This window comes from Podarcis filfolensis, assembly GCF_964270895.1.
Source record: "Podarcis filfolensis genome assembly, chromosome: 3".
Classification (NCBI taxonomy): Eukaryota; Metazoa; Chordata; class Lepidosauria; order Squamata; family Lacertidae; genus Podarcis; species Podarcis filfolensis.
Window position 1 is genome coordinate 116452165 of NC_139606.1, and position 25391 is coordinate 116477555.

General features: G+C 44.3%; 2 long non-coding RNA genes across 3 annotated transcripts in view; one reads left to right on the forward strand and one right to left on the reverse strand.

Moving 5' to 3' along the window:
- The window catches only part of LOC310758845, a 30046-nt gene extending 6949 nt beyond the window's left edge, over window positions 1-23097 (reverse strand). The window contains exon 1 of the long non-coding RNA XR_014545998.1: window positions 22700-23097. This is a non-coding gene — a long non-coding RNA (uncharacterized lncRNA). The remainder of the gene's footprint in view (window positions 1-22699) is intronic.
- On the forward strand, window positions 1428-9772 carry LOC310758808. Of its 2 annotated transcripts, XR_014545936.1 has the most exons (4): window positions 1428-1827; window positions 6714-6853; window positions 8189-8321; window positions 9598-9772. It is a non-coding gene; the product is annotated as an uncharacterized lncRNA (long non-coding RNA). The 2 variants fall into 2 exon arrangements; XR_014545937.1 differs by lacking the exon at window positions 6714-6853.
- Window positions 23098-25391: the final 2294 nt, after the last annotated feature.

Consider the following 25391-nt stretch of genomic DNA (forward strand, 5'->3'; position numbering starts at 1 on the left):
AAAACCTGCTACATCTTAAGCATTCACTTAACTTTCAATTGCAGGTCTTCTGGATAAGGCGTCTGCAACGGTGTTCAGGGTCCCTTTCACATTTTTAACCGTAAAATTAAAGTCTTGCAGTGATAGGGCCCACCTCATCAGCTTACTGTTGGTCTTCATGGTTCTCAGCCACAGCAAGGGTGAATGGTCAGTACATAAAGTAAAAGTTCGGCCCCAGATGTACGGCTTCAGTTTCTGTAATGCCCACACGATGGCAAGGCATTCCTTCTCGATGGTCGAATAATGTCTTTCCCTTGGTAGTAGTTTCTTGCTTATGAAGGTGATGGGATGCAGGTCGTCCTTCTCTCCCTGTTGGCACAGCACGGCCCCGATCCCGGCATTAGATGCATCGGTGAAGACGGTGAACTCACGATCATAATCAGGAGCAACAAGGACTGGATTTGATGTCAAGGCGCTTTTTAAGGCGTCAAACACCTGCTGACATGCTGCTGTCCAGTTAACCTTGTCTGGCTCCTTCTTCTGCGTTAGGTCAGATAAAGGCACTGCTATCTCCCTAAATTTCGGAATAAATTTGCGATAATAACCGGCTAGTCCTAGGAAAGCTCTGACTTTCTTCTTGGAGGTAGGGGTAGGCCAGTTTGAAATGGCTTCTACCTTTGTCTCTAAAAGTTTCATCACTCCTCCTCCCACCATGTGTCCCAGGTATTGAATAGTCAAGCCCCCTATCTGGCATTTGCTAGCTATGATGGTTAAGTCCGCCTCTTTAATTCGCTGTAGCACTATCCCTAAGTGCTCTTTGTGTTTCTCCCAAGTTGGACTGTACACAGCCATATCGTCCAAATAAGCAACTGTGAACTCTCTTAATCCGTTCAGGATTTTGTCCACCAATCGCTGAAAAGTTGCTGGCGCATTCTTTAAGCCAAAGGCCATTACTTTAAACTCAAACAGCTCTAAGGGACTTCTGAACGCAGTTTTCTCCTGGTCCCTAGGGTCCATTTCTACTTGATAGTACCACTTTGTTAAGTCTAGGCAGGTGATGTAATGACACTGGCCTATAGCTTCGATCAGGTCATCTAAACGCTGCATTGGATATGCATCTGCTTTAGTGACATGGTTCAGCTTCCTATAATCCAGGCAAAATCTAATAGATCCATCAGGTTTGTCTAATAACACTATGGGTGCCGCCCAGCGGCTTTCCGAAGGGGTTATCATCCCTGCCTTCAGCATCGCCCTTACCTCATTGCTAACTTTCCCCACATACTCTCCAGTTATTCTGTAGGGGTTGACAGGAATAGGCTTAGCATCCCCAGTGTCGATATGATGTATAACTCCTTTAGCTCTACCTGGAGTGTTATTGAAAATGTCTTTAAAATCTTGTAGGTTCTGCTTAACCTCCACCTGCTGATTAAGGGTTAATGTAGGAGCTATCTTTATTTCGTGTAGATTGCACAGTTGCTCCCCTCTCCCTTCCCAGCATGTTATATCGGCTTCATCTGATTTGTCTGCCTCAAAACAATTAACTAAATCAGCATCTTCTTTCTGTTCTTGGGCAAAACTATGTTTTTGGCTTTTTACAAAAGGGACTAGCAGGGCTTGGTTTTCTCCCCTCAGAGTTCTGTTCCTCAGCTCTGTCTCCTTGGGTAACAGTAGCATTCCCCTCAGCATCGGGTGACTGTTGACCCCCCTTGGAGCGAGTAACTACAAAAGAACTCTGTACATGCTTTAAGAGATCCCATCCGATCAGCACAGTAGTAGGAATCTCCTCAGAAATAGCAACCTGACACTTCCCTGACCAATCTTGGAATTTAATATGGATTTCTGCAACTGGTAATACCTCAGGGTATTTAGAAATTCCTTTTAATTTCATAACTTTCCCTGGAATTATTTTGGTGGGACAGATGATCTCTGGGTGGACAATAGTGACTTGAGACCCGGTGTCTTTTAACCCCAGAAATCTCTTCCCTTCAATCCAAATATCTTCCCCAGCATTTTTTAAAAGAAGATTATCTTGTTTTATAGCATAGCAATGTGCCACTTTAGCCTCCACTACTTCAGCAGGCTTCGGCCTATCCTGACTAGCTTGGCTCTCCTCAGCTTCTTTGATACAAAAGGTTCTTCTCTGAGGGCTTATATTACCAGACTTTTCTCCTCCAGATCTACAATTAAATCTTTTGTGGCCAAATTTTCGACATCCCCAGCATTGAACTTCTTTGGGATTTCTATAGTTTGTTTTCCACCCTTTCTCCTCAGTGAGACTGGCGTGGGCTTGGGCCTTGTCATTTTGCCCTTTTGACAATGGCCTATCTCCCTTGTCTTTCTCTGAAGAGGGGTTTCCCTTTGCTTGTTGGAATTTATTTCTGTTAGTGCCCCACACTTTCCCACCAAAACTTAGTTCATCAAACCTATGGTCCCTTATTTTGTTTATTTGGTCAGCTAAGTTAGCGCTTCTTGAAGTGATTGAGGGTGTCCTTCCTTTATAAGATATTTTAATCGGTCTCCGACATTTGAGAATAAATTACAGCTAATGACCCACTGATCCTGGCTCTAAGTATCATCATCTTGTCCTCATCTTTCACTTGAAAGTCTTGACAAGCTCTTTCAAATGGTATAATGAAAGCCTCAGGGCAATCTTTTTCCTTAAACTCAGGAAAGCGCTTTAAATCTACCTTCACTTGAGTTGGACTACTGGTGCTATTACTATTATTTTGATTCTCCATAGCTGCTAATTCCAGTTTCCTCATTTCCAACTGAAATTGCATTCTTTCACTCTCACTTTCAGCCCTAATTCTTTCACTCTCCTGGTCAGCCTTAAGTCTTTCACTCTCCTTCTCAGCCTTAAGTCTTTCACTCTCCTTCTCAGCCTTAAGTCTTTCGCTCTCAGCTTTAATTCTTTCTATTTCTTGTGCAGATCTAATCTTTTCTAATTCCAATTTATATTCTTGTTCTAACTTCCATTTTACAAATCCTTCAGTGAATTTTGGATCTCCTGCCTCAGGTTTGATATTAGTTACATTTTCTAAACTCTGCTCTACTCTCTGAGGATTTCCATTGTCCTCTCCTTCAGAGCTTTCATAAGTTGTTTCCCTCACAGGGTTTCTTATCTTTTTGGGTGGCATATTGTGTGAGTGAGAATTATCAATAAATTAGCAAAATACGGGAAATTTCCTCTCAGTACTGTTCTTTCTGGCTAGGCTTCTCTCAAGACTCTGGTCCCAAAGGTCTGCTATGGGTTTTCTCTCTAACCCTTCAAGCTCTACTTCCTCTGACCACGAGCCTAAACCCTCTACCAGAACAGACTTTGAGCTCTCTTTCTCTTTGTTATCTTGGCTTCGCTGATCAGAAGGTCGGTGGTTCGAATCCCTGCAACGGGATGAGCTCCCATTGCTCGGTCCCTGCTCCTGCCAACCTAGCATTTCTAAAGCACGTCAAAGAGAAGTAGATAAATAGGTACCACTCTGGCGGAAAGGTAAACGGTGTTTCCGTGCGCTGCTCTGGTTCGCCAGAAGCGGCTTAGTCATGCTGGCCACATGACCCGGAAGCTGTATGCCGCCTCTCTCGGCCAATAAAGCGAGATGAGCGCCACAGCCCCAGAGTCGGCCACGACTGGATGTAATGGTCAGGGGTCCCTTTACCTTAAGTAAGTAAGTAAGTAAGTAAATGGCTTAGTCATCCTCTACGGTGGAAAGGAGAAGGAAAAGGACAGGCTGGCCAATTATTGTTGTGAAAGGTGCCCTTCGTTCAGGTATCCGCAAGGGTCCAGCCAAGATTTATTTTAGGGGGGCCTATGAAGTTGTGCCTCCGTTTCATGCTCTTCTGAATGAACTTTCCTTTCACTTGTGGACCATGGTATTTGTTCTCCCTCTACACAGGATTTGGCTTGTTACAAACCGATTATATCTGCCTCCTGTTGATGATCTCCTGCTGTCTTCACTGACATTGGGAGCTGTCCACCACTGTATAATTGTTGCAGAAGGGAACTTCTGCTTGGCCAAAGAGAATCAAACAAGTGTCCAGAGGAAAGTATCATTTCTCCTCCCCGCACCATGCCCCTCTTGTAGCATTTTTTGGATCAATCATTTTCAGGAGCCTCTGATCTGAGTAGCTTTAGGCTACCACCCTAAATGAACATCCCTTCTCGGAAACCCACAGCACACTTCCCCTCACTTTCCTAAAGCCCTTCTCCGATTACTCACAATCCCTTTTTTTTTTCTTCAACACTCTTCCTTTTTAACACAGTCCTTACTCATTCAACCACAAGTCCCGGGACGCTCTTTCATTCGATCATACACACAGCCCTTTCGCCCCCCTTTGCTTGCGGCGAAAACACTTGGCAAAAAACACACACAACACTTTTTAAAATCTCACACACACCCCACAGCTGTTTTTTCTCTCCCCAAACCTTTTTCTGCAGAACCTTATTCCTCCTTGGCTGACCCAGCTTCTCCTCCCTTCCCTTTTGGGATCCTTTCCCCTTTAACGGGAGGTTACTGATGGATCGCTCAGAGTGGTGATCAAGCACTCATTATTATCTTTACACACCGTGAGTTCCTTTCGTGGCGCGCCTTTCCTGTTGGCTCACGTTCAGATTCTCCCTCGGTTGTTGCTTTCGCTCCTGACGGGAGTCCACGCCGAAGGCGGTTGCCTCTCTCCTTCGGAAATGATGTCCGATTGGCGCCGGGAGGTGAAACAAGGTCCCCCGACGTGTCCCCCCGCCCAAGAGCTGGGCAAGGCTCTTTTTGGGTAAAAAAAAATACCCTACTGGCCTGTATGATCCGAGCACGGCACCAAATGAAGCACGTGAACGTAAGCAGGAACTTGCTTGGTGTTAAATAAGGATCAGGCAGACTCAGCAATGGAGAATAAGAAGGTGAAGTTTATTGCCAGGCAATAAGGACCCAGTTTGGAATCTCTTCCAAAAGGAACTGGGACCCCGATTGACAGAAATCCAGAGGTCTTATACCTGAGCAGATCACAGCAAATCATAGATCATGAGACAACCATGAGACAGTCACGATATCGTCAGCAAAAGTTAGCCAATTAGCAAGCTTCTTGCCATGCTACCAGCTCCTGATCAAGCACTGGTCAAGCACGGAGTTCTAGTTCTGCTTTCCGATGCTCGCAGTGACGCTCTGTCTAACCTCTTCCCTAGTTATGACAGGACAGGGAGTTTGGAGATTTTGCGGTTTTGCTCTTCCTGTTCTGTGGATTCATTTAGCCTGTATCTGAGGGGATTTTGTACCAGAATCTCTGATTCACGTCTTGCCCATGTCCAGGGTACACGGATGTTTGTAGGGGAAAGGTCGGCTCCTAATTTTGCTGTTTCAAGCAATATGCAGTTAGCTAAGGCACAGTTTCCCTTTGATTCAAAATGGATTATAAAATACTGTAAGCCCTGATTATGTGTGAGCATATATGAATATATTGATTACTGATAACTGATTATATGGCTACCATATGCCTCATTACCTTCCCGCAGGAGCGGTACCTATTTATCTACTTTCATTTTTTGGTGTGCTTTCGAACTGCTAGGTTGCCAGGAGCTGGGACCGAACAACAGGAGCTCACCATGTAACAGGGATTTGAACTGCCGACATTTTGATTGGCAAGCCTAAGTCTCAGTGGTTTAGACCACAGTGCACCCGACTCTGTTAGCTGAGGATTAGGTTCCATATATTCCTTGCAAACGGTTCCACATTCAGTTTCAAGCACCTTGTGCATGAAAGCACCAGGCCTGAGCATGAAAGCTCAAATGAAACCTCAAAGCAGAGAAGGTTAATTCATCGGCCTTTGGATGTTTCTGTTCTGGAGATCCCATCACCCCGGATCTTTAGTCACAAATAACAAGGAGCGCAGGACAGAAGAGTGAAGCAGCTTCAGAAACAGGGTTGGGAAGGGGGAAAGGGGGCTTAGTCATCTTCAAGGGTGGAAAGGAGAAAGGAAAGGACAGGTTGGCCAATTATTATGGGGTGCAGAGTGGACATGGCAGGTGTAGCAAGCAGAGAAGCAGAGCCCCTCATGTTTGAAAATATTTTTGTAAGTTGCTTTGAGTCTAGTTAGAAAAAGGTGTTTGTGAAAAAGGCTGATGATGATGATTGCAAGAATGAGAAAAAGGACAAGAGAGCATGTGAAGATTGCCTTTCCTTCAAGAAAGCAAAGAGTCCATCATTTCACCTTTGAAATCTCCTTGCCCTGCATGTCCCACTCGACCTCTTCAATCGGTGGACTTGAATCTCTCTTTTTTGGAAGAACTGTTTGAAGCTATTACTACTACCAGTGCTATTTCCTGGGGGGATGCAGGGGTAACGCATACCCCTAAACATTTTGTGAATCTAAGTTTGGCCAGATTAAGAATAATCATTGTGGGAGGTGAGCATGTGAAAAGTCCCCTTCCTTCAGGTAATTGCAAGGGTCCAGCAATGTGGTGGGGACAGGTGAGGGGTGAGTCATTTACCTGAGGGATACATCCCTCTAGCACTGCCTATGTGGGGCATTGCATCCTCCTCATAAATGTTTCATTTGATTTAAGCTATCTCCCTCTGAAACATGAATACAGCACACCTGAATGTTTGTGATCTTGTGTGGAAACTGCTATGACTGACAGAATGCAGGAATGCCTTTCCAGAGGTACGTGATTTTGCCAACATTCTCGTCCACGTCAGCCTAAGTCACAACGTCCCAAAGAAATTAAAATTATGCAATCTGCTTCTCCCCAGCCCTCTCTTGGCAACCTTTGGGGCTCCATTTGGCTTAAAAGCTGGCTTTGCCTGGCTTTGCCACCACAATTCATCCTGAGCCATGAAGATCCTTCACCTGTGCTTGGCAGTTCTCTCTTTGCTGCTCCTGGCTTCCCCAGGTAAGGGATGGAGAGGAAGAAGACAGAGGGACACATGCCAGTCATTTGTGGGGTGGAAGAGGGAGAGGAGTACAGTGGCTGTTCTGTGGGCTTGCAAAGGAAGCTCACTTTTCTTGCTAGAGACATTTCTTTAGTGGTAAAATTAGCATAAAAATGTATATATCAGGCAAAACTGCCTACAAGGGTGTATCTATTAGGGGATATATGCACTGTGTTGCTGAATTTCCCCCATTATGCCCATAATTGCTATGCAGTTTCCCCTGTTATAACCTATATTTTCATGCTATTGTCATGAAATTACACTTTTTCATGTACATTTTTTAAACACGTTACTTGGAGGGAGAGCTGCCTTTCAGAGGACAACTGTGCTTTGATGTTCACATGTTGACTTCATTATGGCACAGTAATATAAGGAAAAAAGGACGTGGGTGGCCCTGTGGTTTAAACCACTGAGCCTCTTGGGCTTGCCGACCAGAAGGTTGGTGGTTTGAATCCCCACGACGGGGTGAGCTCCCATAGCTCGGTCCCTGGTCCTGCCAACCTAGCAATTCGAAAGCACATCAAAGTGCAAGTAGAAAAATAGGTACAGCTCCGGCGGGAAGGGAAACGGCGTTTCCGTGTGCTGCTCTGGTTCACGAGAAGCAGCTTAGTCATGCTGGCCACATGACCCGGAAGCTGTCTGTGGTCAAACGCCGGCTCCCAGAGTTGTCTGCAACTGGAATTAACTGTCAAAACAGTCCTTTACCTTTTTATTAATATAAGGAAAATGGCATCACATGTAAAACTGGTAAGGAAAAACAAAAGCAGCCTCTTCTTTTCTCAGTTTGGTTAGATTTTATGCAATTCTATGCAAATTTATGGAATACGTTTTAGAAAATAATATTTTGATTTGTCTCTTCCACAGGTCTGCCAAAAAATTGGGGGTATAAAGTTTCTAATTAGTGGGAAATGTTTCTTGAGGTAGTATACAGCCTTTTATTCTGGGTAGTCCTTGGGGCTCTGATGGCTTCAGTTACAGGCTTTAGATTCTCTATAACGTATAAGCCATGTGTGCCTCACTTCTTGCTGTCGTGTTTCGTAGACTGACACCCTCCACTCATGAGCAAATATCTGGATAAGCAGATTGACCATTTCTTCTTGTGAATGTAGCAAGGGTGGTAAACACCAGTGGCCAGTGGTAAGGGGTGGGGTGGGGGGTAGGAGTTGGGATGCCACAGCACCCAGAGCGTCACAGAGCCACTCCTGTTCAAAGGGCTGTGGAGTTGTTCCTCTCTTTCATTCTATTGTGATTTAACTTCCTTCTCCCCACTTATGTTTGTTTCTCTCTTTGCACAGGATCTGCACAGTACCAGGAACCTAAGAATACTAAGCAATGCATTAGGGCCAATGGTGTTTGCTACCCTATACCTTGTTCCAATAATTATAAACAGATTGGAAGGTGTCTTCATAATTATTTCTGTTGCAAAAGGTAATTTCAGCTTACCAAAAGAGAATTACACCTCCTGCCCTTCTCCCATTACCCACTGGATTGATCATTTTAAGTACCCAATGCAGAGTCCCCTAAACTGATCATCCTTTGCCTGCAAGCTAAATTGCTCCATTGCAAAAATAGAAATAAAAATACCTATGCCAGAATGAGCCAAGGGTCCCATTTTGCCGCTTGATGCAAAATGCTAATTGCTGCTTTGCCATTCTGCCGGCACGGCTCCTAAGCCCATCTACCTGCTCCTCCTGCCATGGCCTGATCTGCCGCTGACACACACCATACCCTGTTGGTTGCAGGCACAGAAGCGGCACTACCATTGTTGCCCATTTTAAGCAAGATGGTGCTGAGTTCTTTCACTGTAGGCAGAACCAGCGGGGCAGGAGGGGCACCAATGGGTTTACTGTCTGAGGGGGTTCTGCCAGCAGAAGCAGGGTCCTCACCTGCCTCATGGCTGGTCCAGCTGTCTTTGGCCCCTTTGCCCTCTGACCTTATGCCAGATCTCCTTTGCCAAATCCCTAACCCACACCAGATGGGCACATTTAATTTGTTGTGCAGCTTTATCCATTGTTTATCTCAGTGCCTAAGAGATGTCTATTCTGCAGCTTTAACAGATGCTGGGCACTTACTCTGTGTGGTGTTCTGCCCTCCACCATTTAAGATTACCTCAGTTTCACATCCCATACATTCCATGCAAATCTCCCACTTTTAATTCCAAGCAGCTTCATTCTTATTTTATCTTTTAAAGAAAGAACCTGAGGCAGTAGGCTTTTGCCTTGGGTCATTGCAGAGAAATTAGCAACTGGACTGAACAAACCCCAGGGTGCCAGTTCTCCCGTGTTTCTCAAAACATTGTCACAAAATGGTGAGCAAGCTTCCTGTTAACCCAGAACTCTTCCTCAGGGCCACAAAGACAACAAATCCCTGCCGTGCATAACATCCAGTCTGCAGGAGAATATTGGAGACCTTGCAAGCTCACTCACTATTCTGTGACATATTTAATTATAATTAAAAAAGAAAGTCCCCCAGGGGTAGGAGTTTCTGAGAGACTGCATTTAATTCTCATCGAAAGGTGAATCTATGTAATTCATAGTTTCTGGAAATAAAAAACTGAGACAGACCTATCCCTACCCAATGGTTTATTATCATGAAATGTTTCTTATAGTCCAACATCGCTTGCTTTGTATTTTCTTGTCTCAAACATGGTCACTTTGCTATGAAACTAACTGTTGTCTTTTTGTTGCTGGTTTCTATGTTTTAGACGGGAGGAGTGATAGATGCCTTTGAAAAGTGGAAGATGCTCCCTCTATTTGAGAGCCGCTGGATCCCGCTTGATCCCCAGCTAGGGACTTCTTCTCCAAAGCATCCAGATTGAAAAAAGCAACAGTTTCAAGGCTTACTTGAGCTTGTGCCTTGCAATAAAAGCAGATCCAAAAGCCTTTTTTCCTCTGTTTTTCATTTCTAAGCATGAGTGTTCTTGCTAGTAAGAAGCCAAAATGGCACCTTACGTCCATGAGAAGGAGGTGTTAGCAGGCATGGTTTGTGGAGAGGCCTAAAACGTCATTAGAAAGGAAGACTAAAAGGGGGTGAGGATCCCCCAAAACAGTCTAGTGAGGAGGACTGGGACACAATGTGGAAAATGAAGAGTGACAAAATATGGAGGGTGGAATGAGAGGGAGAAGAAGTTCAGTTCTGCTTCCATTTAAATGGTAACCAACCTGAGTTGCACTCTTTTAAAAAGTTTGCCAGTTGAAATATAGTCATCCTGGTCTGATCTGGTCTGTTCAGTAATCCCAAAATTCAGACACCTGTGGTTTTTGAAGGATGACTATATTTCAGTTGGCATACTTTTTAAAAGAGTGCCACTCAGGTTGGTTACCATTTCATAATTATTGGGACAACGTTTACGGTAGCAAAGACCTTTGGCTTGACCGCATTCAACAGCATCGGTAGGTCCCTCATCTGCTGATCCTGTGCAAAGAGAGAAACAAACATAAGTGGGGAGAAGGAAGTTAATTCACAACTGGTTGAAAGAGAGGAACAACTCCATAGCCCTTTGAACAAGAGAGGTTCTGTGAGGCTCTGGGTGCTGTGGCATCCCAACGCCTACCCCCCACCCCCACCTATGCCACTGGCCATTGGTGTTTACCACCCTTTCTACATTCACAAGAAGAAATGGTCAATCTGCTTATCCAGATATTTGCTCATGAGTGGAGGGTGTCAGTCTACGAAACATGACAACAAGAAGTGAGGCACACATGGCTTATACGTTATAGAGAAACTAAAGCCTGGAACTGAAGCCATCAGAGCCCCAAGGACTACCCAGAACAAAAGGCTCTATATTACATCAAGAAAATTTCCCCACTAATTAGAAACTATATACCCCAAATTTATTGGCAGAACTGTGGAAGAGACAAATCAAAATTTTATTTTGTAAAACATATGCCATAAATTTGCATAGAATTCCATAAAATCTAACCAAACTGAGCAAAGGAGAGGCTACTTTTGTTTTTCCTTACCAGTTTTACATGCGGTGCCATTTTCCATATATTTAAAAAAAGGTAAAAGACGGTTTTGACAGTTAATTCCAGTTGCAGACAACTCTGGGGTTGTGCGCTCATCCCGCTTTACAGGCTGAGGGAGCCGGCGTTTGACCACAGACAGCTTCCGGGTCACGTGGCCAGCATGACTAAGCTGCTTCTCGTGAACCAGAGCAGCACACAGAATCACCGTTTACATTCCCGCCAGAGCGGTACCTATTTATCTACTTGCACTTTGATGTGCTTTTGAATTGCTAGGTTGGCAGGAGCTGCGACCGAGCAATGGGAGCTCACCCCGTCGTGGGGATTCAAACCGCCAACCTTCTGGTCGGCAAGCCGAAGAGGCTCAGTGGTTTAAACCACAGGGCCACCCACCTCCTTTTTTCCTTATATTACTGTGCCATAATGAAGTCAACATGTGAACATCAAAGCACAGTTGTCCTCTGAAAATCAGCTCTCCCTCCAAGTAATGTGTTTAAAAAATGTACCTGAAAAAGTGTAATTTCATGACAATAGCATGAAAATATAGGTTATAATAGGGGAAATTGCATAGCAGTTTTGGGCATAATGGGGGAAATTCAGCAACACAGTGCATATTTTCCCTAATAGACACACTTTGGTAGGCAATGTTGTCAGATATATACATTTTTATGCAAAGAATTCCCACAAAAGATATTACCACTAAAGAAACGTCTCTAGAAAGAAAAGTGAGCTTCCTTTGCAAGGCCACAGAACAGCAACTGTACTCCTCTCCCTCTTCCACCCCATAATAGGCTGGCAGGTGTCCCTCTGTCTTCTTCCTCTCCATCCCTTACCTGGGGAAGCCAGGAGCAGCAAAGAGAGAACTGCCAAGCACAGGTGAAGGATCTTCATGGCTCAGGATGAATTGTGGTGGCAAAGCCAAATGCCGGCTTTTCAGTCAAATGGAGCCCCGAAGGTTGCCAAGAGAGGGCTGGGAGGGAGAAGCAGATTGCATAATTTTAATTTCTTTGGGACGTTGTGACTTAGGCTGACGTGGACGAGAATGTTGCCAAAATCACGTGCCTCTGGAAAGGCACTACTGCATTCGGTCAGTCATAGCAGTTTCCACAGAAGATCACAAACATTCAGGTGTGCTGTATTCATATTTCAGAGCGAGATAGCTTGAATCAAACAAAACATTTATGCTGAGGATGCAATGCCCAATATAGGCAGTGCCCGGGGGATGTATCCCCCAGGTAAATGACTCACCCCTCACCTGTCCCCATTGCATTGCTGAACCTTTGCAATTAGCGGAAGGAAGGACACTTTTCACATGCTCGCCTCCCACAATGATTATTCTTAGTAGTAATCAGTGCTTCCCCCCCCCCTAAAAAATGTTTAGGGGTACTCTCATTTTCCTACTCATATTGAAATACTGCTCCTCAATCTGGCCAAACTTAGATTCACAAAATGTTTAGGGGTATGCGCACGCCTGCATCCCCCCAGGAAATAGCACTACTAGTAGTAATAGCTTCAAACAGTTCTTCAAAAAAATAAATAAATAAAGATTCAAGTCCATCCTTTTTCACAAACACCTTTTTCTAACTAGACTCAAAGCAACTTACAAAATATTTTCAAACATGAGGGGCTCTGCTTCTCTGCTTGCTCCATATGCCATGTCCACTCTGTACCCCATAATAATTGGCCAACCTGTCCTTTCCTTTCTCCTTTCCACCCTAGGAGATGACTAAGCCCCCTTTCCCCCTTCCCAACCCTGTTTCTGAAGCTGCTTCACTCTTCTGTCCTGCGCTCCATGGAGTCGCTGTTATTTTTGGCTAAAGATCATGGGTGATGGGATCTCCAGATCAGAAACATCCAAAGGCCTATGAGTTAACCTTCTCTGCTTTGAGATTTCATTTCATTTCATGCTCAGGCCTGGTGCTTTCATGCGCAAGGTGCTTGGAACTGAATGTGGGACATTTTGCATGGAATACATGGAACCTAATCCTCAGCTAACGGACGCAGGTGGCGCTGTGGTCTAAACCACTGAGCCTTGGACTTGCCAATCAAAATGTTGGGAATTCTAATCCCCGTTACAGGGTGAGCTCCCGTTGCTTGGTCCCTGCTGCTGCCAACCTAGCAGTTCGAAAGCACGTCAAAGTGCAAGTAGATAAATAGGTACCACTCCGGTGGGAAGGTAAACGGTGTTTCCGTGCACTGCTCTGATTTCACCAGAAGCGGGTTAGTCATGCTGGCCACATGACGCAAAAAAACTGTCTGCGGACAAATGTAGGCTCCCTCAACCAGTAAAGCAAGATGAACGCCGCAACTCCAGAGTCGTCTGCGACTGGACTTAACTGTCAAGGGTCCTGTACCTTTTAATCCTCAGCTATTCAAACAAGATGGAGGGGAGAAGATCACACTGAGCAAATGTCCAGCAGATATTGAAGTTTTAGGATGGACAGTTATGGTGATCTCTTTCCACTGAGATAAACAATAGATGAAACTGCAATTAATCTAAACAATCAAATACCATGTGATTGAAGAATTTGATTAAGAGGAATTCGCAAAACTTCACAGAGCAAAGCAATCAAAGACAGGGCTGATCCCAGAGCCTTGAGGCAGGTGAGGATGCTGCTTCAGGTGGCAGAAGCCCCCAACCAGGCACAACGCCCATTTGTGCCCCTCCTGCCCTGCTGCTTCTGCCAGTGGAGGAGAAGCACCAGTATCATCAGCACTGATTTTGGGCTGCCATTTGGGGCAAAACGGGAAGTGCCGCCCTAGGCTGATTCTGCCATAGGTGTCTTTTGCAATGGACAAAATATGAAAACAACTGGCTGCACAACCAATTAAGCTTGCAATCACAGGACGATGTATTCAGGGACCACTTAAGTAATTGATGCTTTGTGTAACTAATGGAACAGGTAGCTGGTACTCACTGCTCTATGAAAATGACATTCTGTGTAATAAAAAGGTTGCATTAGAGATACGTTGTACTACCAGTGGTTGTTTAATTAATGAAAAACCTAATTAAGACAACTGTAAATCTTGCAGGCTGTATAATCAACCTACATAATGACTATAATGAGTTTTGTTTTGGTTAATTCTGTTTCTGAGGGAATAGAATGGCTCTAAGACATGGATGGGAAGAGGGAGGGAGGAGAGATGAGTTTGTATCGATGCAGTTTTTACATAATGGATGAAATTATAAAGTTCTAATGGAAAATTCAAATGGATATAGCAGACAAATGCTATATTAAAGGAGGTTAAACAGGAATCAGATAAATGATCATCAACTTGTAAAGAAACCTGTTGTTCATGTTAGCAGGCATCATAAAAGTTTTCCAAGTTTTACGTAATGAAACTATTTTCTCAGTTCACTGGCTCCCTTTGCCTAAATCCGAGAAGGGATGTTCATTTAGGGTGGTAGCCTAAAGCTACTCAGATCAGAGGCTCCTGAAAATGATTGATCCAAAAAATGCTACAAGAGGGGCAGGGCGTGGGGAGGAGAAATGATACTTTCCTCCCTACACTTGTTTGATTCTCATTCGCCAAGCAGAAGTTCCCTTCTGCAACAATTATACAGTGGTGGACAGCTCCCAATGTCAGTGAAGACAGCAGGACATCATCAACAGGAGGCAGATATAATCGGTTTGTAACAGGCCAAATCCTGTGTAGAGGGAGAACAAATACCATGGTCCACAAGTGAAAGGAAAGTTCATTCAGAAGAGCATGAAACGGAGGCACAACTTCATAGGCCCCCCTAAAATAAATCTTGGCTGGACCCTTGCGGTTACCTGAACGAAGGGCACCTTTCACAACAATAATTGGCCAGCCTGTCCTTTTCCTTCTCCTTTCCACCGTAGAGGATGACTAAGCCATTTACTTACTTACTTACTTACTTACTTACTTACTTACTTAAGGTAAAGGGACCCATGACCATTACGTCCAGTCGTGGCCGACTCTGGGGCTGTGGCGCTCATCTCGCTTTATTGGCCGAGGGAGGCGGCATACAGCTTCCGAGTCATGTGGCCAGCAAGACTAAGCTGCTTCTGGCGAACCAGAGCAGCGCACGGAAACACCGTTTACCTTTCCGCCAGAGTGGTACCTATTTATCTACTTCTCTTTGACGTGTATTAGAAATGCTAGGTTGACAGGAGCAGGGACTGAGCAATGGGAGCTCATCCCGTTGCAGGGATTCGAACCACCGACCTTCTGATCAGCGAAGTCAAGATAACAAAGAGAAAGAGAGCTCAAAGTCTGTTCTGGTAGAGGGTTTAGGCTCGTGGTCAGAGGAAGTAGAGCTTGAAGGGTTAGAGAGAAAACCCATAGCAGACCTTTGGGACCAGAGTCTTGAGAGAAGCCTAGCCAGAAAGAACAGTACTGAGAGGAAATTTCCCGTATTTTGTTAATTTATTGATAATTCTCACTCACACAATATGCCACCCAAAAAGATAAGAAACCCTGTGAGGGAAACAACTTATGAAAGCTCTGAAGGAGAGGAGAATGGAAATCCTCAGAGAGTAGAGCAGAGTTTAGAAAATGTAACTAATATCAAACCTGAGGCAGAATATCCAAAATTCACTGAAGGATTTGTAAAATGGAAGTTAGAACAAGAATATAAATTGGAATTAGAAAAGATTAGATCTGCACAAGAAATAGAAAGAATTAAAGCTGAGAGCGAAAGACTTAAGGCTGAGAAGGAGAGTGAAAGACTTAAGGCTGAGAAGGAGAGCGAAAGAATTAGGGCTGAAAGTGAGAGCGAAAGAATGCAATTTCAGTTGGAAATGAGGAAACTGGAATTAGCAGCTATGGAGAATCAAAATAATAGTAATAGCACCAGTAGTCCAACTCAAGTGAAGGTAGATTTAAAGCGCTTTCCTGAGTTTAAGGAAAAAGATTGCCCTGAGGCTTTCATTATACCATTTGAAAGAGCTTGTCAAGACTTTCAAGTGAAAGATGAGGACAAGATGACGATCCTTAGAGCCAGGATCAGTGGGTCATTAGCTGTAATTTATTCTCAAATGTCGGAGACCGATTAAAATATCTTATAAAGGAAGGACACCCTCAATCACTTCAAGAAGCCGCTAACTTAGCTGACCAAATAAACAAAATAAGGGACCATAGGTTTGATGAACCAAGTTTTGGTGGGAAAGTGTGGGGGACTAACAGAAATAAATTCCAACAAGCAAAGGGAAACCCCTCTTCAGAGAAAGACAAGGGAGATAGGCCATTGTCAAAAGGGCAAAATGACAAGGCCCAAGCCCACGCCAGTCTCACTGAGGAGAAAGGGTGGAAAACAAACTATAGAAATCCCAAAGAAGTTCAATGCTGGGAATGTCGAAAATTTGGCCACAAAAGATTTAATTGTAGATCTGGAGGAGAAAAGTCTGGTAATATAAGCCCTCAGAGAAGAACCTTTTGTATCAAAGAAGCTGAGGAGAGCCAAGCTAGTCAGGATAGGCCGAAGCCTGCAGAAGTAGTGGAGGCTAAAGTGGCACATTGCTATGCTATAAAACAAGATAATCTTCTTTTTAAAAATGCTGGGGAAGATATTTGGATTGAAGAGAAGAGATTTCTGGGGTTAAAAGACACCGGGTCTCAAGTCACTATTGTCCACCCAGAGATCATCTGTCCCACTGTAGCACCCTGCTTGTGGTTAACGCTTAGCTGGAATGAAATATTCAACGCAGCAATAGAGAAATTAAAATAATTTATTTGTCGGACAAATAAATAAGAGGCACAGTGGTATATGGTTACCAAGCTCTGGCCTGCCCTTCTGCCATTATGGCCAGCACTTATATTCCCTCAGCTCAGCCCCCTTGCTCCTCCTTTGGCTGCCTCTGTCCAATCAGCCTGGTTAAAATTCCTATTGGCTGTTTGCTAGAACCAATCATAAAAGATACACCCATTTCCTATTACCTTTTATGGGAGACAAAGAGCTATATTTCCTTCTATTTATAATTGGCAAATAAGTAGTCATATATCTTACATTTACCTCGACCAGGCACCTTAATTACCAACCTTTTGCCCTAGACTAGGCGCCTTAACTAACATTTCATCTTTTGCCCTATTGCCCTATTCACTCCAAAACAGATGATGGCTAATTTTATCTGAACATATCTTTTTGTTCATCTCCCCACACATTATCAATGAAAGATCTCCTTCTTTGGAGGTCATTAAGCAAAGGCTCGACAACCATACGTCAGGAGTGCTCCGATGGCGTCTCTCTGTCTGGCAGGGGTCCGGACCCAATGGCCCTCATGGTCTATTCCAACTCTTCTATGATTCTATAATTTGTATGGTCAGTGTGACCTTTTGTTCCCAGCCTGTAATTTCCTTTTACAACCCTGAGACACTGCTATAGATCAGGGGGGCCCTTGATCAAGAAGATAAACAGCTGCCAGAGTATGGTTTCTGCCTGGCATGAGAGATACAAACATTTACAAATATATTTCTTTAAGGTCATTTTTAGAATACAGGAATCTGATCAAAATATAAGCCTTGATTAAAAATGCAGGCTATGATCAGATGCCTCATTCCCCCCTTTCAAGCTCAAGGACCTTCCCAAGTGTCCTTGATAGCTTGACCTTCATCATATTCCTGAGGTAAAGCTCTGTATAGGGCCATGATATGAGGTAGAGTTTCATTTGAAATCATCTTGCTAATTGTACTTCTAAAACATGAAATGATACATGGCACCATACACAAAACCATTACTACTACCGTCAAGAAAAACAAGCAAGACAATAGTATCACCAATTGGTGAGCCATCCCATATCCCATCCTTCCCATGTTTGTACTGGGACATGTGCTATATTCTCCATCTTTGTGGCCAACACACGGATTGCCTCACCATTATCAGAAATGTTAAAGCAACAGGCATTCCCTGTCAAGTTCAAGACTCCACATAGGCCTCCCTGCCTGGCAAGTACATAATCCATTCCCATTTTCAGCTGCAAAATGGCGGCTCTACTTTCATCCAACTGTTGTGCAATAAGTCTCAAACTCTGGGCCGTTGCATTGGTTACAAGTTCCACTACTGCTTGCAATCGAATTATTCTGTTTAGATTATAAATAGGATCCCGAGCCCCTTGTATGAGCTCATCAGGATTCCAGGAGGCAGGTTCATAATAGGCTATAATGCGCTCTGGTGGCCAATCATCAGTATCGCTCCAACTTTGGGTACTTCCTCCTGCTATATGAGAAATATCAGCGTTTCTTCGTGTACGCTTGGCTGAACTAGTGGGCATAATCCACATTGGTGGTAATACCCATCCCAGGAAACAAGTCCTACTCCATTTGGAAGGGAGTTTCTTGTATGCCCATTCTCCACATATCCACCACAACCATCGGGTCTGAGGTTTTTGGTACGTGGAGTGCATAAGGCGAAATATCAAAAGGGGCATAGAGCTCACAGTGCAGTATGTTAGATTGCCTTTTTCTGTCATAGTTATGTTCCACACCATTTTCCATGCATGAATAAAAGGAGGTGCACAGGGCAAGGTATTCCGAGTTCGATAGGTAGTACCATTTGCCCAGGTTTGACTATTCTTAATATAATCCCAAGTATAGTGGCAATGAGAAGAGCCTATCATGGTAGAATCAGCTGCCTCTGATGATTTATGTACACAGAATTCCCCTTGTACAGGTATAACTCGTATTGGTTTAGTTGAGTTCCATCCGGGGAAATTCTGTACTTCTGTTTGTTGTGGCATTTCGCTTACCATACCAATGGCATTTAATGGTATTGGTAATAAGGGCATACCTCCCTCTGAATCATCTGGCCCAAGAGAGCAAACAAGACAATTGGTCCTATTTGTAACATTGGCTACCATCTCAGCTAAGCCTACCCACATATTGTGGTCATGGCGGAATCCATATTTAGCAAATTTGCTCAAATTCAAGGACCCTTCCCCTTCCCAAGGGATCAGGATTAATAATAAAATCATGTTGATGTCTAGTATATGCATTCCTTCCACAAAAGATTACCTTATTGTGATAACAAAAAAATATTAGCCCCAATATAATTCCTCCAGTGACAGAAATGGGGAACCACCAAGACCAAAACATATGTCCCAAGGATCCCCAATGAGTAATATCTCTGATAATTTGTTCCACAGGGGGGGGCAGTCAATCAATTGTATAAGAGAATCTTCCCGTTCACAATTGCTGGTTCAGATGCTCCTCAAGCTTCAGGCGTGCGCAGGTCAGCCAGCTTCCAGGTTGTGGCTGCAGCAGGCCGGTCGTCTAATGTTGCCCGTGACCTAGCCCGTTCCCCGTAGGGCTAGATACAGGGGTTTTTGGAGAGAGTCAGTTTTAAAGGATTAGAGGGGTCACCTTTGCACATCCAACTGCCTTCGGACTTCTTCAAACGGGAGTGATGAATCCAGGGGGTCACCTCAGCTACCTTCACCGCTGTTGGAGTAGAGAGCAAGACGGTGTAAGGTCCACGCCACTTAGGTGCAAGTGGATCGCGTTTCCACTCTTTCACCCATAGCTATCGCCAGCCTGGAACTGATGAATCGGCTCGGCAATGCTGCACGGCGTGCGCTGAGGGCCCACCTGTTAAGAGAAACAAAAAACAACACGGGAGAGAGATTGCACTTGTCCCTGTGTCACATAGTCTCCTATTTGTTTGAGGTCAGCTGGAATATCCTGAACAAAGGAGGGTGGCCTCCCATACAGGAGCTCAAAAGGTGACAACTTAAGTCTTTTGTGGGTGCACACCGAACACGAAACAGTGTTATGGGTAACACATCACTGCTGTGGCCAGCATTATCATATTTTCCTTATGACACTTCTTCTTCTCTTGTTTCTCAGCCTCATCCCTATTCCGATAAACTCGGCGTGCAATGGCCATAATTTGGCTCATCAGCATCCCTTCCCATCCTTCTGATTTCTGAATTTTCTTACGAATATCAGAAGCACACTGGGCCACAAATGTAGCAGTAATCATTCTGCTGTTTTCAGGGGCTTCAGGGTCAAAAGGAGTCCATATACGATAGGCTTCCTGCAGCCTCTCTAAAAAGTCTCCCGGACTCTCATTAGGTTTCTGTTCTACTTCTGAGACTTTAGACATATTAGTGGGCTTCTGGCATGCCCTGCGGATACCTTGCACGAGCGTCTGGCGGTAGGTGGTAAGCCTGGCCAGGTGAATTGCATTGTTTGGATCCCAATTAGGATCTTCCAAAGGAAAGTTATCCTGGAGATGACGGTCAATATTAAAAATATTTCCCACTCTGGCTTGCTCACGCAAATATATCTGTGCCTTTTCAATTATGTCTCTTCTTTCCTCAGTGGTGAACAGAGTATTCAGGAGTTGGCGGCAATCTGTCCAAGTAGGACTATGAGTATTTACTATTGAAGTCACCAAGTCCATCATAGCCTGAGGTTTTTCTGCGAAAGATGGGGTGTGTGTTTTCCAATTCATCAGATCCGTAGTTGTGAATGGAATGTACTGGAGGGTCGAAGTTCGAGGTGGCCGTGGTCCGGGTTGCCCGTTAACCAGCACAGGCTCCTCAAGTGCATCAAATACTCTTCTAAGAGGGGCTACTACGTGACCTTTCTCTTCGCTTTGCTCTAGGGGCCTCAAATCATAGGGGATGGTATCTGTCCCAAGGCGTTCTTTTAGCAGCTTTATACGCCTTGCTGTATTGCTTGCTGACCGATCAAGGTCTCCCTGTAACTCCTGTAATAATTCTCTAGGATTTGGATGTACAGGGGTTTGGGGTGGGCAATTAGTTGTTCCACTAAAGGAGACTGTAGATGGAGTTCTACTGGGACTCACAGGTGGAATAACCACTTCTGCTTGGGCTTTATTATAGAACTCCAATGCCTCCTGAAGATATTTATCATAATCTATCAAGGAATCAAGTTCTGTGACTCCACCCCCATTATTCGTTCCACTTTCTTGCCTTGGGGTTACAACTGGTGGAGTATTTGGATTAGGCTCCCTTCGATGTGGAGCATAGGGTGGAGGTGGAAGCACCTCTTCCTCTGGTCCCTCAAAAATGGGTTTGAGTTTATTTGGCAAGATTCCTTTCCTAGCTTCGGCTTTTACAGCCAATAATTTGCATCGTTGGACTTTGCATTCCCTTATCCATGGAGGATTTTTATTTAATGTGCTCAGCCAAGAATCTATATATGAAAATTGTTCTGGGCACCCTCCAGTTTCTTTGGCGATGTTAGTCCAAAGTTTGCTTACTAAATTTATATCAAAGGTTCCCTGAGATGGCCATTCAGTATTTTGTTTCGGCCACTCTAATTCACATAACGTTCTCAAGCGCTCTGGCGTCATTTTGACTCCATATGCCCCTGAGAAGGCTTTCTTAAAATTATTTAACATACATTCAAGAGGTGTATTTCCCCCCTTTGAACCTCCAACTCCCATTATATGGGCCTGTGAAGTATCCACTCAGTCACTCACACACTCGCCTTACTGAGAAACAAAGTAGTACCCACTCCACACTTACAGATTGTACTTTCTCACACATACAATGCACTGGATACTTCACCACACTCTACCTCCCAACCTTTCCCTTTTCCCTACACCAGATCACCATCTGATGTACCCAGCCATGTAGCGTACTCAGTTTCCCCTTACTGAGACGCAGAAGTTTGATCAGGACTTCTCTTCCTCCTAATTAATTGGAGGGCCAAACCCTTTGTGCACTTACCCTTAGCTGGTTCCCAGTTTATTTCTCTGGTTCCCCCCGGTCCGTCGCCGTCGGTGGGCAGGGTATCAGACAGACGAGACTTCTGCGTTCCCCTGGAAAAATGTTCCAGTGCGCGCTGGGTAAGCAGTCAGTGGTCCTCCCTCTTGTACCCTGCCCAGTAAGGCGAAGGGGCTGCGTTCCAGCAGACCACTTATCCGAGTCACAGAGGCACCATAAAATGTAGCACCCTGCTTGTGGTTAACGCTTAGCTGGAATGAAATATTCAACGCAGCAATAGAGAAATTAAAATAATTTATTTGTCGGACAAATAAATAAGAGGCACAGTGGTATATGGTTACCAAGCTCTGGCCTGCCCTTCTGCCATTATGGCCAGCACTTATATTCCCTCAGCTCAGCCCCCTTGCTCCTCCTTTGGCTGCCTCTGTCCAATCAGCCTGGTTAAAATTCCTATTGGCTGTTTGCTAGAACCAATCATAAAAGATACACCCATTTCCTATTACCTTTTATGGGAGACAAAGAGCTATATTTCCTTCTATTTATAATTGGCAAATAAGTAGTCATATATCTTACATTTACCTCGACCAGGCACCTTAATTACCAACCTTTTGCCCTAGACTAGGCGCCTTAACTAACATTTCATCTTTTGCCCTATTGCCCTATTCACTCCAAAACAGATGATGGCTAATTTTATCTGAACATATCTTTTTGTTCATCTCCCCACACATTATCAATGAAAGATCTCCTTCTTTGGAGGTCATTAAGCAAAGGCTCGACAACCATACGTCAGGAGTGCTCCGATGGCGTCTCTCTGTCTGGCAGGGGTCCGGACCCAATGGCCCTCATGGTCTATTCCAACTCTTCTATGATTCTATAATTTGTATGGTCAGTGTGACCTTTTGTTCCCAGCCTGTAATTTCCTTTTACAACCCTGAGACACTGCTATAGATCAGGGGGGCCCTTGATCAAGAAGATAAACAGCTGCCAGAGTATGGTTTCTGCCTGGCATGAGAGATACAAACATTTACAAATATATTTCTTTAAGGTCATTTTTAGAATACAGGAATCTGATCAAAATATAAGCCTTGATTAAAAATGCAGGCTATGATCAGATGCCTCACCACCAAAATAATTCCAGGGAAAGTTATGAAATTAAAAGGAATTTCTAAATACCCTGAGGTATTACCAGTTGCAGAAATCCATATTAAATTCCAAGATTGGTCAGGGAAGTGTCAGGTTGCTATTTCTGAGGAGATTCCTACTACTGTGCTGATCGGATGGGATCTCTTAGAGCATGTACAGAGTTCTTTTGTAGTTACTCGCTCCAAGGGGGGTCAACAGTCACCCGATGCTGAGGGGAATGCTACTGTTACCCAAGGAGACAGAGCTGAGGAACAGAACTCTGAGGGGAGAAAACCAAGCCCTGCTAGTCCCTTTTGTAAAAAGCCAAAAACATAGTTTTGCCCAAGAACAGAAAGAAGATGCTGATTTAGTTAATTGTTTTGAGGCAGACAAATCAGATGAAGCCGATATAACATGCTGGGAAGGGGGAGGGGAGCAACTGTGCAATCTACAAGAAATAAAGAGAGCTCCTACATTAACCCTTAATCAGCAGGTGGAGGTTAAGCAGAACCTACAAGATTTTAAAGACATTTTCAATAACACTCCAGGTAGAGCTAAAGGAGTTATACATCATATCGACACTGGGGATGCTAAGCCTATTCCTGTCAACCCCTACAGAATAACTGGAGAGTATGTGGGGAAAGTTAACAATGAGGTAAGGGCGATGCTGAAGGCAGGGATGATAACCCCTTCGGAAAGCCGCTGGGCGGCACCCATAGTGTTATTAGACAAACCTGATGGATCTATTAGATTTTGCCTGGATTATAGGAAGCTGAACCATGTCACTAAAGCAGATGCATATCCAATGCCGCGTTTAGATGACCTGATCGAAGCTATAGGCCAGTGTCATTACATCACCTGCCTAGACTTAACAAAGGGGTACTATCAAGTAGAAATGGACCCTAGGGACCAGGAGAAAACTGCGTTCAGAAGTCCCTTAGGGCTGTTTGAGTTTAAAGTAATGCCCTTTGGCTTAAAGAATGCGCCAGCAACTTTTCAGCGATTGGTGGACAAAATCCTGAACGGATTAAGAGAGTTCACAGTTGCTTATCTGGACGATATGGCTGTGTACAGTCCAACTTGGGAGAAACACAAAGAGCACTTAGGGATAGTGCTACAGCGAATTAAAGAGGCGGGCTTAACCATCATAGCTAGCAGATGCCAGATAGGGGGCTTGACTATTCAATACCTGGGACACATGGTGGGAGGAGGAGTGATGAAACTTTTAGAGACAAAGGTAGAAGCCATTTCAAACTGGCCTACCCCTACCTCCAAGAAGAAAGTCAGAGCTTTCCTAGGACTAGCCGGTTATTATCGCAAATTTATTCCGAAATTTAGCGAGATAGCAGTGCCTTTATCTAACCTAACGCAGAAGAAGGAGCCAGACAAGGTTAACTGGACAGCAGCATGTCAGCAGGCGTTTGACGCCTTAAAAAGCGCCTTGACATCAAATCCAGTCCTTGTTGCTCCTGATTATGATCGTGAGTTCACCGTCTTCACCGATGCATCTAATGCCGGGATCGGGGCCGTGCTGTGCCAACAGGGAGAGAAGGACGACCTGCATCCCATCACCTTCATAAGCAAGAAACTACTACCAAGGGAAAGACATTATTCGACCATCGAGAAGGAATGCCTTGCCATCGTGTGGGCATTACAGAAACTGAAGCCGTACATCTGGGGCCGAACTTTTACTTTATGTACTGACCATTCACCCTTGCTGTGGCTGAGAACCATGAAGACCAACAGTAAGCTGATGAGGTGGGCCCTATCACTGCAAGACTTTAATTTTACGGTTAAAAATGTGAAAGGGACCCTGAACACCGTTGCAGACGCCTTATCCAGAAGACCTGCAATTGAAAGTTAAGTGAATGCTTAAGATGTAGCAGGTTTTTGTATATATGTATATTTTACCAGAACACAGTATTTGATGTACAAATGTTAGGTGTGATGTGAAGGGTGAAATGACAGGTTAGGAAATGTTTATTTGCCATAAAGATGTACTGCTGATTGATCAGGAGAATAACTAGGTTAAGTTATCCTTCCTGAGTCAATCTTCTTAAGGGGGGAGGAATGTGGCGTTTGCCTCCTAGGATGCGTCATAGGAAAGGGTTAAAATGAGTGTGATGTGATTGGCCAGTGAGAATGCAAGGGGGGAGTAAAAGTTAGAGTGGGAGGCTTTGAAAGTCAGTTGAGGTTTGGGAGTTGAAGAAGGAAGAGGGAGGATTAGGTGTGGGTTGGTAGAGATGTATTGTGAGAGGAATTGTCAGGTGGAGTCAGATAGATAGTTGGGAATAATCAGTTTGGAGTTGTTAGGAACTAAGATTAAGAAACTGACAAGAGAAAAATAAACTGAAACCATACGCTTGTTCCTGCATTTAAAAATAAACTTGATTATTTGTTAATGTTAACAACTGTCTGGACTCCGTGTGTCCCCATGAGAAGCGGGGGGGTGGAGGCGAAGAAAGCAATCACAGTGGTGGCACAGGGTCAATAGACCGTCAAACGTCCGGGGGCCCTGTGTGGTCGCCACAGTAAGTAAGTAAGTAAATGGCTTAGTCATCCTCTATGGTGTAAAGGAGAAGGGAATGGACAGGTTGGCCAATTGTTATTGTGAAAGGTGCGCTTCCTTCAGGTAACCGCAAGAGTCCATCAATGTGATGGGAACAGGTGAGGGGTGAGTTATTGACCTGAGGGATACATCCCCCTGGCACTGCCTATCCTCCTCATAAACTTTTTGTTTGATCCAAGCTATCTCC